Raw genomic sequence first — 15,342 nt, forward strand, 5'->3', positions numbered from 1 at the left:
TAAATGGAATTTTAGAAAATTTGGATATGACAGAACTTGGAGAAAACAGAATGGAAAAAGAAAGGAATATACCTTTTTTCTCAATAATACATGTCACATACACAAAATTTAATCATGAATTTGGACATAAAAACCTCAAAATCCATTATAGAAAGACAAATATTAAATTTGTCCATTTTGGATCATAGTACAATAAAATAACATTCTGCAAAGGTCATTGGAAAGATAAATCCAAATTAATTGAAAGCTTAATAATCTAATCCTAAAGAAATCGTGGATCAAAGAACATATCATAGAAATAATCAATAATTTCATCAAAGAGAATTAACAATAATGAGACAACATGCCAGAATTTATGGGTTGTAGCTGGAGCAGTACTTAGGGGAGACTTTATTTCTCTAAATTTTTTCATTAACAAAATGTAAACATGTAAAAAGAACAGATCATTGAATTCGGGATGTAACTAAACTTGAAAAAAGAACAAATGAAAATCAAATGTGAGATTAAAAAGATTAAAAGTTAAAAAAATACAACTATTAAGCTAACAAAAATATAGGATCTGATTTTATGAAAACAATCAATCAGAGAGAGAAGCCATTGGTTAGTTTGATTTAAAAAAAGAAAAAATTATTGGGGTAATAAAAGTCATATCATTTGGATGTGTGGGGCCTAGGGTAAGTAAAAGGATACTGATATCCTCAAAAATCATGGGAAAATTGTAATCAATTGAGAATTTGGAGAGAAAAGATAATTTATTCTCTTTGGGACATGTTGAATTTAAGATGTCCAAGAGGCAGTTATAGATGTGTGATTATACTCAACAGAAGGAATAGGGCTAGGCATATAAATATGGGACTACTCTGCATTGAAATGATAATTGAACCCATGAAGCTGATGAAATCACTGTGTGAGATAGGATAAAGTGTAAAGAGAATCGAGTCTAGGAAAAAGGCGTCAAGGGATAATTTGGAGTCATTGAGATTAATCTGGATGAAGAGCCAGACCAGTAACTGAGAAGAATGGTGGCAAAACAGTTTGACAGAAACCTAGAGAGAAGAATGATCAGAAGTGCCAACAGCCACAAAGAAGTCAGGAAGGGTGAGGATTCAGAAAAGGCCATTGGATTTGGCATTCAAGAGATTGTTAGTAACTTTGGAAGGTGCTCTACAAGTTCGATTGAACAGTAAAGTCAGAACCCAAATTTCAGAGGCTTTAGAAAGTAGTTAGAGGTGAGATATTCAAGACTCTTAGTGTTAATAACTTGATGAATGAATTAAGCCAGAAGGGGGGAAGAGATAGTATCATTGCTTCTGAGGAAAAATGTGAATGATGAGATCAAGGGAGGGTGAACAAGACCATGGGGATGACTTGCAGCGGAATCAGTAGAGGGTGGTATTAAGCATGGATGGGGAAGGATTGGCTTTGATCAGGAGATGAAGAACCCTCTGAATAGTCTGTGTTACACATTGTAGGAGCCTCAGCTGAGAGAATAGAGGCAATGGGTGCTATGAACCATGAGAGAGTGAATTGATTAGGCAGTCATTGATTGTTTGCCTCTGTATTCTGTTTATTCTTTCCTTTCATAGAGAGACTGCTTGGTCTCATTCACTCTGGAAGATTTTCTTTAATTAGGGCTCTGGTAACAGTTTGTCAGATTTTTTTTTCCTCCTGTAGTTTCTGATATCCCACTTACGCCAATGTTTCCATTTCTCTCTTGATCTACAATCAATTATTGTGTCCTCCATACTCATTACTTGCTGGTTCCTTTCTGTTCTGATTTGTGTTTCTTCCTCCTTAGCTTATTTGTGTTACCTTTTGCTCTTTCCTCAAACGGCATTGATCGGCAATGCTTCCATTGATGTTTCTGGTCTTTGGCTGCATCATCTTTACAAGTCCCTAATTACTCCTTTATCTCCTCTGAACATTTTATTCTCATTCTTTTCACCCACAGCAATGACTTCTTGGTTTTTATTTTCTTTAAAAGACTTTGGATCCAATTTAATTTCTCACTTGGCACTTTTGCATTAGCTATTGATGATTCAACATGAACTTCTGAGGGTGTCTTGTCCCTTAGACCTTTCACACTGCAGAATTTATTTAGTGAGTCATATAGGTTTTTTTTTCCTTTTAATTTGCTACTTATTCTTTTAGTCTGGCTAGGAGTTGTAGATGGAATAGACCTCGCAGATGTGGTGTAGGAGTAAAGTGGAAGTTGGAACAGCAGTTTCAGTGTGGTAAATCATGGAGGAGTTTGTAGTCAATTCTTGGCTGGGAAGTGACCAGGCCTTCTTGAGGCCTGTGAACAGGTCACCTGGAAGTGTGAATGAGGATAAAACAGTCCAGCACTGCTTCAGGGGCACTGGGCCAAAGTCTTGGAGATCTAGCTGGGGGATTGGAGAGAGTTTGGGAGTTTGAGAGGGTAAGGTCTCTGGAAGGTTTTGGCTCCACCCCACAGCTGCCTGAGCTCTCATCCCACTCTGCCATAGGAGTATGGAAATGCTAATGTGGGTTGAGATATCAGGGATCCTGGGCAACTGGAATCCTTACCCTTTTGGGGGGGAGGTATTGAAAAGGTATGTTCTATGATTCAAAAGAGTCCTCACCCTACTTTCTGGGCAGCGTGTAAAATTTGAGGGTATGTTACGAAAGTGTTTTCCCTCATAGCATTTTCCTCTAGGTGCAGGGGCAGGGTAGAAGGGAGGTAGGGATTTGAAAGAAGGGAACGATTGCCTCATTTGGGCTTGCAGCATCCCAGAGAGAGTAGTTTATGTGGGGTGCTGAGGTGTTAAGACACTTCTCCTTACTTTTCACAGTAAAGAGAAAAGCGAACTACTAATGAGCCTCTCAGCCTTGAGGAACAATCCCCAACTTCTTCAAGCTGTTTTGTAACATATCATTAAATTTTGGGGCATGACTCCTGAGATCTTTTGACCTTGGTTTCAGTATGTGAGTAAAACTGAACCCATCAAATAATACAGTTAACTGGGTGGGGAGAATGAAGGGCAGATGAAAGACTGTGGGGTGGGGAGAGAAAAAGGAAGAAGAAATAGTGGAGTGGGGATAAAGAGAGAAAAGAGGGTAAAGAGGGGGAGTTAAAGAGAAAGAAGGATGGGGAAATAGAAAGAAAAAGAGAGAGGTAGAAAGAACAGAAAGAAAAAAAAGAGAGGGAAAGAAAAAAAAAAGAGAGGGAGAAGAAATGGGGAGAAGTGGGAGGGAGATTTTTTTAAAAGGAAACTATGAGAATATAGACCATATGGGAATTGTTAGCTCTGTAATGATCTTGCCAGTTTAGTGTAAGTTCATCTGCTTCTCAGCACATGGCCCATGGACCATCAGGGGAATCTTTAGCTCAACAACATACAAATCTATCAGCAATGACAGCTATGTAATAAAAATAGAATCCTTAGCAAGAATATTCAACATATAAAGGACACAATTATTTCTATAAAGGTTCCAGTGGATAACAGTCAGAACCTGTTCTAAGCCTAGTGGATTCAAAGGAAACTTCTCAACTTCCAAACAGGGAGGAGGAAGAAAGAGAGGGAGGGAAAGAATGAGAGAATGCTAGTTACCAGAGGGCAGGTTACAGCCACTAAGCTCAGCTGCAGCATCCAGCCTTATATGCTTATTGCTTGTGTGAACTTGGGGCCGTCATAACCTTCCTAGGAGTCATTTTTTTTTCTCTGTCCATTGTAGAGTTGGGACAAGGTGGCCCTAAGATTTTTTTGCAGCTCCAAGATCTGTGGGTTTCCCTATCATCACTTTGCTTTGGAACACACTCCTCAGTACTTTAACCAATCTGTGGTCTCACTGATGTTAGTACTCCCTGTACCCTTCATGGTTCTTGTTCTTGGTTCTCCCTTATTCTTCCTTATATCTACCCCATGTGTTTTCAAGCTTTTAACATTGTATAGGTACCAAAGGAGCATAGAGATGGTCCATTAGTTATTCCCCATTCTCCCTACCTGATGGGCTTATCATCATCTCCTTTCATTCATCACTTGGATATCTTTTAAACTGCTTCACGTACACAAGTTGTTGTGAGTAATTTGTTGCAGACAATTTATTTCCACAATGTACCTCTTCATTGCCCTTTGGGTGAATCACAATTTTGTTTCCTCAGAGATTGAAGTATTATATCATTCGTAGCATGTAGCATCACTGGAAGAATATTAGTGTTAAATAAATGAGGTTTTGTTTCAGGAGGAAGCTGGAGTTGTTGAAAGCACCACATAGTTCCCCAAATGGCAATGCACCCTGCTCCCTTCCTCTATTCAATTTCTTGCCCCAGCTTTATGTCCATCTGTGGTGTCCATCTCAGATATGGCACGATGGGACCAATTCAGGGGACTGCATATCATCCTCTGGACAGTAGGCATTCTTCATCTATGCAATTGGCTATGAATCTCATTTAGAAGGATTTTGGGGCCTGCTGTAACACAATGCCATCCATGAGCATCAGCATCTGAAGGACTTTGGGATCTAGAGAAAATGTCTTCCACTTGGACCTGTGGTGAACATCCTTTGTGACAGTGCCAGGTACCCTTGACAAGCGTGCATCTCCCTGCTTTGTGCCCTTTTTGATATTAGTAATCAGAGAATGGATGAGCAAACATCTCTGGTTTTGCATATTTTAAGGAATCCTGTATAATCTTAAAATCTACAAGGAAAACCTATTGTTGAAGGGAGAGCTTTGAAAGCTAAGTTTTCTCTATCAACTCAATTTCTTTTTCGTCAAAAAATGTTGAAGATGGTGAGATCTTGTTCTTTAAGTTAAGCCTGTGACTGATGTAGTCTGCTATGGGATATCATTTGCAGAATGTTTCTTTTTCGTGTTTTGTAATGTAATCTTTTTGATAAGTGTGTAGATTCTTCCATAACGATATTTTAGAGTTGGAAAAGTCAGCATACATCTGGTAATGCATTCCATGATTATAAATAAGCTTCTGGGGCTGCAATATCATACTCTCAAGTGTGTAATCTATGTGAACCCTGGGGTCTTTTTCTCATACTCCTCACCCTGTACTCATGCATCTGACTTTTTTTTTTTAAAGCAAGTGTAGTTCTTTACTTTTATCTGGGTTTAATTTTATCTTATTAGATTTAGCCTGTTGAAATAATTTTGAATCCCAGTTCTATCATCATTTAAGAATTTTCCTTCCTGGATCTGTTTTTTCTCTACCTCTCTATATATGAGGAACCTTTGGTACTAATATCACAGGTAAATATGTTGTGCAGAATAGACCCAGATGCACCACAGGAGACCTTTTTGCTAGGCTCCTGTGAATCCATTAATCAGCCTTTCAAGTCTGGGAATACATCTGAATTCCTCAAAATCTGTCATCCAGGCCCTATCACCTCACCTTATTCTTGAATCATGTGAGTCTTGGCAAACTTGAGGTGACACCGTCTGTGGAGTAGCTGCAACAATGGAAGTGAGCTCAGCAAGGGGGATTGCTACAGCCTCGGTCGTCCGCAGCACAAGCGGCCATTGCGTCGTTCTGTACTTTTGTCCTTGTAGAATGTCCTTTGTTCGGGTGTTTGTTGGGAAAGTGTTGTCTCAAAACAAAGTGTATCATTTTTTTAAAAAAGGAAATGAGTTTAGTCTGGCATGAAGTTCTTAATGAACCCATGCTGGCTTGCAGTGATTACCATTTCTTTTTCTGCTGTCAGCAGCCATCCCTTTAATAAGCTCCTCTAGAATTAGATACAATCTATTAAACAATCATTTCCAGAACCAATCCCCGTTATATTATCCCTAAACTAAAACCCTGGAGGAGCTCCATGCAGCCCTGAAACCACTTCAGCTACGCCAGCACAGCACTTAAAATTCACTTGCTGCTAATGCAGACGGATTTTATCCATAGCAAGACTTAGGACAGCTGACAGCCATCAGGTTGTAGGAAAATTATGAATAATTTACAAATTATGTGATTACCTGATAAAGACAAAAAAGGCATGTTGACTGTGATAGGGTTAAATAATCTTCCACCATTTTAGCAACATCTCTTTCTCTGGAGAAAGCCCTGGAGGCATTTGTTAACATGGGAGATCCAATGGCGGCTGCATGCAAGTGCTTCAAGAAAAATATAATTGAAACCAGAAGACATCAAGTTGCAGACAAACAAAAGGGCCCAGAGAATAGATGATTATAGAATCATGAGATAATAGGATTACAGCTAGAGGAGACTTGAGGTCATTTGCTCCAACCCCTTCTTTTTTTGACTGGGAACCCACGGCCCAGAGAACCACAAGGACTCAGTGCATCTTGGACAGGGCACCGTATTGTGGGTTCAGGATTATGTTTTAGTGACCCAGCTGGAAATTGGATCCTAGCTTCATCACTATAGAGCCAGAAGTGAGTTGAGGTAGAGGGAAAGGCCCACAGTCTTGCCCAAGTTCACCCAGGCAGGGAATCATATTGGTGGGAAATGAGTCTTGGGCCCAACTATTGATGTATTTTCACTGCCTCCTCCCTTTTAGTAGAGGGAACCCTGCTGATACGGAAGGGCACATGTCTTGGAAGAATTTCATTTTTTAGATGCTTTCATCATGTTCACCATGTTCTGTTTTTTTCTTGAAGAAAGCCTTCCTAATATCCAGGTGGGAGTTTCTTAGTCTCATGAGGCCTTAGCCTTGCTCAGCCCTCAGTCCCTGAACCCTTTTTCCCAACAAGATTTTTACAGCAAAGTCACTATCAGTGAATGTGTTGATTGAATTTGGGGGATCTGCTGAAATTTTTGTTTTTGTTTTTCTCTTCAAACTTCTCTCTGTCTTCCTCCTCTCCTGTGACTGTTGGTACATAAGCTGCAATTATCTTCAGAGTGGTTTGTCTGCTTACGTTTATTGTACCATGAGCCAAGGTAAGGCAGTGTTCCCTGGAATGATAGTGCTCAGTTCCCTTTGGTCTGCAATGGAAGAAACTCTGCCAGTTCCTTTAATTGCCTCTCCAAGGAGAGCTTTTGAGCTGGCCTTCCTTCCCTTGAGCTGCAACTTCCTTATGTCCTGGTTTTGTTTTCATCTAGTTGCTCAATAGGGATAGCATTCTATTCCTCTAGTAATATAGCAGCTCCTTAGCATGGAACAGAGATTGTATATAAAGAGAACAGATTTAAACACACATATGTTCTGTGTCTCTCCCTCTCCTCTTCATATATACATAGATATAGTGACATGACATTAGCTGTTATGTCCACCCATTATGGTGCCCTGGGCCTGTTCTGGTGATATGGAAAAAATAGAGGTCCGAAGTCTTTAGAGGACTTATTTTGAAAGATGCCTGGCTCCTCTCAACAAAGAGGAGGTAGACTGCAGGTGCAGAATGAGGTACACATATGAGACATGATCTATGTAGTGATTGACTTCATTAGAAGGAAGGGTTCCATCAATGGAGAAAGGTGTTAGGAAGTATGAATAGTATCAAGAAAGTAGAGGAGTTTTGATGCACTTTTTGAGAAGGAAAAAAATTGAGTAAACAAAAGATTTTAAATGACAAGAGAAATTAGTGAGACAGGAAACATTTAGGAACCCTGAGGTGCCTTTCTCTAATCAAAGAGCTGAGTACATGGTTTAAGTTACTCAATAATTGTCTTTATCAGCCTTACTTTCACAAAGGAACTTCAGCAAACAAACTCATTTTAGGTACCTGTTATATGTAAGATATTAGAGTCTTACATATCTTGATGACAATGACAGAAAAGAAATAGTACTCTCTAGGGAGCTTTGGTAAATTGAGATTGGGGGTTGTGGGTAGAGTGGATGTTATATTTGTCTTTGGATTCCTGTCTACTCAAAAATAGGCTTGAAGCAGAGGTAAAATCATAGTTATTGGAAAAAAAATTTGGAAAAATGATTGGATTTCTTTCTCATACCCGTGATGTCGTCAGCGTGGGAAACTCCATACCCAGTATGGCAGCTTCGTTCACAGATGCAGACATCGTGACTTTAGTTTAGGATCTTAAAGAGTTCCCTTAGGTAGCGTTAGGTTAAGCAGCTAGGCTAGTGTCATCAGGCCTTGCATTTTTACTCCCAGACTAGTACTGTTTCCATAATGCCTTGCCCTCCATACTATTTAAGTAATCAAGCAAATAAATGAAAGTATTCCTTTTTCCTTGTCACTATAGGCAGGTGGGGGAATTAACAATCTATAAATTTCTGTTCCGACCCTTTTTTCCCCATTTTTTGGCGAATGACATCTTTCAGTGGAGATTTTATCTGAAAAGAATAATAGAAGATTGGCCTTCTTCTCCATTTGGGGATGCATTAGAAGTTAATACTTCAAGCTGTGATCCATATTTAGTTATTTAAGGGGAAATGCTATGTTTCAGTGTGAATGAGGAAAAATCAATTCTAGGTTTAGCTAACACATTTACGAATGATGGTGTCGTTCAAGGTTGGCTTGATTCTTATGAAAACTTTTTTTTGGCAATGCATTCTAATTGATTTTCCCATAACTCTTCTTTCTAAAACTTTCTAAACATTTAAGAAACAGCAACTTTTCACTTTTGCCTGGGATTAGGTGAAACTGTCTGGCCTTCACAGTCTGGCTCCATCCCAGGGCCAGAGAAGGGGTTGTTAGAACCAGTAGGGAAAATGGACATGACATAGGGTGTGGTTCTGTGGGTTCAGGGACCTGTTTTAGCGTCCAGGCAAATTTCTCCAGAAATGGAGAAGAGACACTAGGCTACTCTAGCTCACTTTGAAGAGTAAATAATAGGGAGTATGAACTTTTGTCCAAGGGCACCCCCCATGGAGGTTCGTGAGTACTTTGAGGCCTCCTGAGAACTCGTCTAACTGGCTCTTAACAAATGGGACTACCTTCAACATGATTGATGACAGAATCAAAATGGAGGTGCAGCAGACTCTTGGTGGAACTGCAGACCCTTGCAGCACTAGGATCTAGGAAAGCAAACTGCCAAAAAAAACTTAGCTTTGGCTTTTAAATCTAAGCTCTAAATCTAAGATCTGCTGGCTTGGTTTTGTGTGACTCTGTCCTTTGACCTTCCAGAGAGCCCACACAATGGGCTTCATCCAGGGAGTCTTTACCTCCCTCCCCAGGGTGTTTCCTCTCTCTGACTATTGGCTCTACCCCCTAATTTTACTCCAAGGAGTTCTCTTGGATAAAGTGTAGTATAGTTCCAGCTTAAGTTTCTCAAAAGGTAAGTAACAATGTATAGTCTGATTCCTGGGGATGGAACAGCTTTATTTCACCTATTACAAGAAATTCATAAAATAAGTACCCAAAGGTATCCACAAACAAATGCAAAACAAAAAATCCCCCCCAAAACAAACAAACCAAAGAGCATTCAAATAGTCTATTGAACTCTGTAGACCTGTCTCCTGAGGGCAAATGAATTTTGGAGGACTGGCAATCAACAGTTCAGCTTCACTTTGCACCACCATTGGCCAAACATCTCCTGGTAACAGCAGGCCAGGATTGTCAGGGTCCATATCCCCTTGTCCTTTGTAACATAGCTTCAGTGTCCCAGCGGCATGGGCTCCACAGTCATACTTGCCCTTCTTCTCCCAGGATTATCTCTAGGAGATCTGCTGTGTGAACACTTAAATTGGGAAATTCTTAAATTCAGGATTACCCAGGATGTACCCGCCAAGGTTGTGAGAGTCCACAGGTAGGGTCCTTAATTTCTGAACTGTGGTCAGAAAAATAAAAAGAGGCAGAAGAGAGCATGCCATACTTGCGTGATGTTCTCTGGGCCCAAATTGACTCAGATCCCTTGTAACTCTAGAACTAGGAATGTATGATCCCATGAATTCTCAGGCTCACAGCCTAGTGGGTAGGTAAAAAAAAATCTCTTTCCCACCTGTTTGGAAGCCCATAGTGGCAGGGGGACACAGAGACACAAAGAGAGGGGAAGAGGAGGAAAAGAAACAGGCAGAGATAGACACTCAAGAGACCAAGATGCCAGCCATTTGGGAGAAAATGGCTGAATCTTTTACATCTCATTTTAAAGATGGTTGGAGAGAGGGGGCTTCCATTAAGAGTTTACCTCTCCAATTCTGAGGTAACAATCAACTTGAGGACAGCTCAATCAAAAGCTTGTGATCAGTGTTTTTTCCACCAAGGTTTTAGAGGGCCTGAATACATGGGAGGGATCCTGATGACAAAGAGCCATGCCTGTGATCTCATTGATTAGGGGATTCATCAAATTGATCAGGGGTGCCCTTGATCAGAACCCCCTTTAAATCATATTACGTTTCCCATTGTAATTTATCTTCATACAATCTTTACTCCCCTTTAAACCCCCCCAACTCTCTTCAAGGTTCAGTTCAAGAGCTGCTTCTTAGGACCAAGAGGCATCTCATGGTCTTACACAAATGCACACACACACACACACCAACTGGCATCTCATATTCACACACACACACACACACACACACACACACACACGGGGGCATCTCATATTCTTACTCACACACACAAGGTGGCATGTCAGATTACTACATAATAGGTAGCATCTCATATTCTGACACAAGCACACACACACATTCTAGGGGGCATCTCATATTCTTACAGACACAATAGGGGCATCTCATCTTTTTACACACACACACACATACACACAGACACGCACACACACTAAGGGTATCTCATATTCTTATTCCCATATACACACACTAGGGAGAATCTCATATTCTTACATGCACACACACTCGGGGGTATTTCATATTCTTAGACACACACATACTGGGGTATCTCATAATCTTACACACACACTAGGGAGCATCTAAAATTCTTGCACACACATACACAAACTAGGGGATATTTCATATTCTTATACATACAATAAGGGCATATCACCTTTTTACACACACACACACACATACACACAGACACGCACACACACTAAGGGTATCTCATATTCTTATTCCCACATACACACACTAGGGAGCATCTCATATTCTTACACGCACACACATTCGGGGGTATTTCATATTCTTACATACACACATACTGGGGTATCTCATATTCTTGCACACACACATACTGGGGTATCTCATATTCTTGCACACACATACACAAACTAGGGGATATTTCATATTCTTACAGACACAATAGGGGCATCTCATCTTTTTACACACACACACATACACACACACTAAGGGGCATCTCATATTACTCACACACACACACTAGGGAGCATCTCAAATTCTTGCACACACATACACACACTGAAGTATATCTCATATTCTTACACACACACACACTAGGGGGCATCTCATATTACTCATAAACATACAAGGTGGCATATCCAATTACTACACACAAAATAGGTAGCATCTCATATTCTGACACAAACACACACACACATACCAGGGGGCATCTCATATTACTCACACACTCACACACACACACACACACACACACACACACACACACACACAAGGGAGCATCTCATATTCTTACATGCACACACACTCGGAGGTATTTCATAGTCTTACACACACACATACTAGGGGGCATCTCATATGCTTACAAACACACTATAGGAGGCATCTCAAATTCTTGCACACACATACACAAACTAGGGGATATTTCATATTCTTACAGACACAATAGGGGCATCTCACTTTTTACACACACACACACACACACACACACATTAGGGAGCATCTCAAATTCTTGCACACACATACACATACTGAAGTATATCTCATATTCTTACACACACACACACTAGGGATCATCTCAAATTCTTGCACACATACATACTAGCGGGCATCTCATATTACTCACACACACACACTAGGGAGCGTCTCATATTCTTACATGCACACACACTCCGGGGTATTTCATATTCTTACACACACATACTGGGGTATCTCATAATCTTACACACACACTAGGGAGCATCTCAAATTCTTGCACACACACATACTAGGGGGCATCTCATATTACTCACTCACACACACTAGGGAGCATCTCATATTCTTACATGCACGCACACTCGGGGGTATTTCATATTCTTACACACACACATACTGGGAGTATCTCTTATGAGATTATTCTTACACTCACACTAGGGAGCATCTCAAATTCTTGCACACACATACACAAACTAGGGGATATTTCATATTCTTACAGACAATATAGGGGCATCTCATCTTTTTATACACACACACACATACACACACACACTAGGGGGCATCTCATATTACTCACACACACACACTAGGGAGCATCTCAAATTCTTGCACACACATACACACACTGAAGTATATCTCATATTCTTATACACACACACACTAGGGGGCATCTCATATTACTCATAAACACACAAGGTGGCATATCCAATTACTACACACAAAATAGGTAGCATCTCAAATTCTGACACAAGCACACACACACATACCAGGGGGAATCTCATATTACTCACACACTCTCACACACACACACACACACACACACACACACACACACACACGGGAGCATCTCATATTCTTACATGCACACACACTCGAGGGTATTTCATAGTCTTACACACACACATACTAGGGGGCATCTCATATGCTTACAGACACACTATAGGAGGCATCTCAAATTCTTGCACACACATACACAAACTAGGGGATATTTCATATTGTTACACACAAAATAAGGGCATCTCATCTTTTTACACACACACACACACATACATACAGACACGCACACACACTAAGGGTATCTCATATTCTTATTCCCACATACACACACTAGTGAGCATCTCATATTCTTACACACACACACACACACACATACTGGGGTATCTTATATTCATACACACACACTAGGGAGCATCTCAAATTCTTGCACAGCCACACTCTAGGAGGCATCTCATATTCTTACACACACACTAGGGAGCATCTCAAATTCTTGCACACACATACACAAACTAGGGGATATTTCATATTCTTACAGAAACAATAGGGGCATCTCATCTTTTTACACACACACACACACACACACACACACTAGGGGGCATCTCATATTACTCACACACACACACAAGGGAGCATCTCAAATTCTTGCACACACATACACACATTGAAGTATATCTCATATTCTTACACACACACACACACACTAGGGGGCATCTCATATTACTCATAAACACACAAGGTGGCATTTCCGTTTACTACACACATAATAGGTAGCATCTCATATTCTGACACAAGCACGCACACACATACCAGGGGGCATCTCATATTACTCACACACACACACACACACACACACACACACACACAAGGGAGCATCTCATATTCTTACACACACTTACACAAACTAGGGGGTATTTCATATTCTTACAGACACAATAGGGGCATCTCATCTTTTTACACACACACACAGATACACACACACACACATACACACAGACATGCACACACACTAAGGGTATCTCATATTCTCATTCCCACATACACACAGTAGGGAGCATCACATATTCTTACATGCACACACACTCGGGGGTATTTCATATTCTTACACACACACATACTGGGGTATCTCATATTCTTGCACAGACATACACAAACTAGGGGATAATTCATATTCTTACAGACACAATAGGGGCATCTCATCTTTTTACACACACACACACACACACATACACACACACACTAGGGGGCATCTCATATTACTCACACACACACACTAGGGAGCATCTCAAATTCTTGCACACACATACACACACTGAAGTATATCTCATATTCTTACACACACACACACTAGGGGGCATCTCATATTACTCATAAACACACAAGGTGGCATCTCCAATTACTACACACAAAATAGGTAGCATCTCATATTCTGACACAAGCACACACACTCATACCAGGGGGCATCTCATATTACTCACACACACACACACACACACACACACACACACACACACACAAGGGAGCATCTCATATTCTTACATGCACACACACTCGGGGTATTTCATAGTCTTACACACACACATACTAGGGGGCATCTCATATGCTTACAGACACACTATAGGAGGCATCTCAAATTCTTGCACACACATACACAAACTAGGGGATATTTCATATTCTTACAGACACAATAGGGGCATCTCACTTTTTTACACACACACACACATACACACACATACACACAGACACGCACACACACTAAGGGTATCTCATATTCTTATTCCCACATACACACACTAGGGAGCATCTCATATTCTTACATGCACACACACTCGGGGGTATTTCATATTCTTACACCCACACACACACACACATACTGGGGTATCTCATATTCATACACACACTAGGAAGCATCTCAAATTCTTGCACACACACATATTGGGTGCATCTCATATGCTTACAGCTACACTCTAGGAGGCATCTCATATTCTTACACACACATACACAAACTAGGGGATATTTCATATTCTTATACATACAATAGGGGCATCTCAACTTTTTACACACACACACACACACACACACACACACACACTAAGGGTATCTCATATTCTTACACATACATACACACACTAGGGAGCATCTCATATTCTTACATGCATACACACTCGGGGTTATTTCATATTCTTACACACACACACACACTAGGGGGCATCTCATATTACTCATAAACACACAAGGTGGCATTTCCGTTTACTACACACATAATAGGTAGCATCTCATATTCTGACACAAGCACGCACACACATACCAGGGGGCATCTCATATTACTCACACACACACACACACACACACACACACACAAGGGAGCATCTCATATTCTTACACACACTTACACAAACTAGGGGGTATTTCATATTCTTACAGACACAATAGGGGCATCTCATCTTTTTACACACACACACAGATACACACACACACACATACACACAGACATGCACACACACTAAGGGTATCTCATATTCTTATTCCCACATACACACAGTAGGGAGCATCACATATTCTTACATGCACACACACTCGGGGGTATTTCATATTCTTACACACACACATACTGGGGTATCTCATATTCTTGCACAGACATACACAAACTAGGGGATAATTCATATTCTTACAGACACAATAGGGGCATCTCATCTTTTTACACACACACACACACACATACACACACACACTAGGGGGCATCTCATATTACTCACACACACACACTAGGGAGCATCTCAAATTCTTGCACACACACATATTGGGTGCATCTCATATGCTTACAGCTACACTCTAGGAGGCATCTCATATTCTTACACACACATACACAAACTAGGGGATATTTCATATTCTTATACATACAATAGGGGCATCTCAACTTTTTACACACACACACACACACACACACACACACACTAAGGGTAT

General features: G+C 40.5%; 1 protein-coding gene and 1 long non-coding RNA gene across 4 annotated transcripts in view; one reads left to right on the forward strand and one right to left on the reverse strand.

The window, feature by feature from the left end:
* LOC141548231 (uncharacterized) overlaps window positions 1-15,342 on the forward strand; it is a 307,738-nt gene that overhangs the window by 115,098 nt on the left and 177,298 nt on the right. The gene's annotated exons all lie outside the window — the stretch shown is intronic.
* The window catches only part of LOC141548233 (uncharacterized), a 53,946-nt gene continuing 48,189 nt past the window's right edge, over window positions 9,586-15,342 (reverse strand). Inside the window, exon 3 of the long non-coding RNA XR_012483851.1 lies at window positions 9,586-9,650. This is a non-coding gene — a long non-coding RNA (uncharacterized LOC141548233). The remainder of the gene's footprint in view (window positions 9,651-15,342) is intronic.

The sequence above is a fragment of the Sminthopsis crassicaudata genome, chromosome X (assembly GCF_048593235.1).
Source record: "Sminthopsis crassicaudata isolate SCR6 chromosome X, ASM4859323v1, whole genome shotgun sequence".
Lineage (NCBI taxonomy): Eukaryota > Metazoa > Chordata > Mammalia > Dasyuromorphia > Dasyuridae > Sminthopsis > Sminthopsis crassicaudata.